Genomic DNA, 2,500 nt, shown 5'->3' with positions numbered 1-2,500 from the left:
TACGATGAAAGAATTTCATTACGTTTTTAAAACATTCAGTTTTATGATTATATCTCTGTAAGACATTAGAAGAACAAATGTTAATTTGGCCTGCAAGTTCCAAAATGAAATTTCTGGTGTTCAATTGTTCCAGATACAGAGGAAATTTTAGTCGTTTGAGCAGAGAAGACGCCAAAAAGCCTTAGAGAAAGGCTTACGACAATTCATGCTTAATGGTTTTCAAGTCTTTGTCTCCGAACTTTGGTAATTACGAACTTTATTCTGCCGCCGGGAACGATGTTTTGGGGAAAAAAGTCTTTTCCTTGCAATGAGTGGGGGTCAAGTGAAGACGTCGAGTTAATGAGAAAACTCCTTTTTCATTTTGGAAATAACCGAGATTTAGATGCTATTTTCAATTCCGTGATTGCGTTAATCGACTAATGAATTTCCTGGATGGCTGGCCTTCTTCGCGCTTTCCTTTCTTGACTTTTCTTTTGTATCTCTGAAGCCCAGTACAGACTATGATTCATGATGCGCGCATTATTGAGTGGATGCGTTGAAAAATAACGTTTTCAACACGAAACTGCACCGTCAACGTGTTGATGGGCTGGCCCGATTTTTGTTGCAGGCAGCAGACTGCAGTCAGTGCTGACTGTGCTCAATGTTGCGTCAGCGTTCATCGCTAAAGGATATACTTCTCTCTCCAGCTACAATGGCTAATTCACTGTCTGTTATTGAATGGACAATGATCAGCACTTCATTATAATCATAATAATAGTATTACTTTTAATGATAATAATAATTTCATAGATTTTAACAACAATTTTATTAATACTGATAACACTAGAGTCTCCTGGTTGAGTAAATCATCGGCATACATCCTTTCTCAATGAATTGAAAGCTGAACTACTACTGGGCAACTAGCGCACGAAAACAAGTGGATTGTTGCATTTACAGTTTGGCCGATAGGTATTTTTTTTCAACACCACTACTGCACCACGAGGCTGATGCATGAATCATAATCTATACTGGGCCTGAGAACAAAATATGTCACTTGATCAACAAAGAATAGCAGCTATAAGTTATCAGGAATCAAAAAATCAAAGAATTGACTCGACTTCCGGATAACCACTGGTATTGCACCGAAAACTGAAGCTTCTCTTGACGAAATCTGAGTCTGTATTACGATAGAGAATATTCCTGCTTAATGAATAGATTTATTCTCAGTATAATCATAACCAGTCGTAACATATGAAGTATTACTCTGAAAAACACACGCTGTTTAAAAAGACCGTAATTTTAATCAGAAATTCTCCGTTAAAATATGCCGTTCTCAGCCGTATATCAGTAAAATACAGGTGACCATAATTTGTATCCAACTTTGCTATTATCTTTTACGGGTGGATGACCCTAATATCACTCCTTAACATCAATATATCCGTTTTTAAAATGGCAATTGCCTGGCAGCATTCATTCCATGATTTTTTAAATTTTTACGGCCAATTCTTAACAGTGCAGGAAATGCATCCTCCCATTGTTTTGTATTTAATCTCTCTCTCTCTCTCTCTCTCTCTCTCTCTCTCTCTCTCTCTCTCTCTCTCTCTCTCTCTCTGGCACTGATATATACTGTAGATTTGTGTTGGCGTTTTCAAGAAATTTTAGTCATTGTCTAAGGAATTAATTTATGATAAGCGTTTCCATAAATTATTTTAAAAATATTTCTTTTAGCGGGTGTTTGCGGCTATTTCTTTATTAATAATTATTTTACGCTTTTTCTCGAACCCTTTGACGGTATGTGCAATTAAAGATAATTTATTGGTATAAAAATAGACTTTAAACAGTGCAGAATTGACAATAAGAAGAATTAAAGGAAACCAAAGGGATAGACGCTTATAGAAAGTGGCATAGAAAGAGATTAGATGTAAACGGAGAGAAAGAGAGGGTGATAAAATGAATGGGCTGAGGAAGAAGGAAAAAAAGAAAACTATGAAATAGGAAAGGATAAAAATACAGCTTTATAAATCCTGTCGTTTCAAGATGAGGAGAAAACAAAAGACAGTGTAAGATGAAGAAATAGCGAAAGCAGAGAATGTGTAACGAAGAGATAAACAAAAAGAAGAAACGTTGGAAACCCAAGAGAGACAACGTTAAAAAAACGTGAAGAAGAAAAATGGATAGGATAAAAAGCCTCCACAAAGAAAGAAAGAAAGAGGGAAAAGAGAGGTACAAACGAAACTCTGTAAACGGACGCTGCATAAAACAACAGTGCAGGAATTTAAGGAAGTGTTGGGCGGGAGATAGAGAAGAAAAACGACACATTAATTGAACATAGAAAAGAGAAAAATTAAAATAGAAACGTAGCTCCCGAAGTGGGTAAATTGAAAGCGGGGATAACAGTAGACTCTAGAGAATGTGGCAGAAGTCATTGTCTACAATGAATGACAAGCAAGGTGTGAATATCATTTCATTCAAAACTAAACTAAGCTTCATTGTGGTATTTTGAGACGAAAAAACTACACAG

The sequence above is a fragment of the Palaemon carinicauda genome, chromosome 5 (genome assembly GCF_036898095.1).
Source record: "Palaemon carinicauda isolate YSFRI2023 chromosome 5, ASM3689809v2, whole genome shotgun sequence".
NCBI classification, from domain to species: Eukaryota; Metazoa; Arthropoda; class Malacostraca; order Decapoda; family Palaemonidae; genus Palaemon; species Palaemon carinicauda.
The sequence above is the reverse complement of the archived record's forward strand: the minus strand, read 5'-3'. Positions refer to the sequence as shown.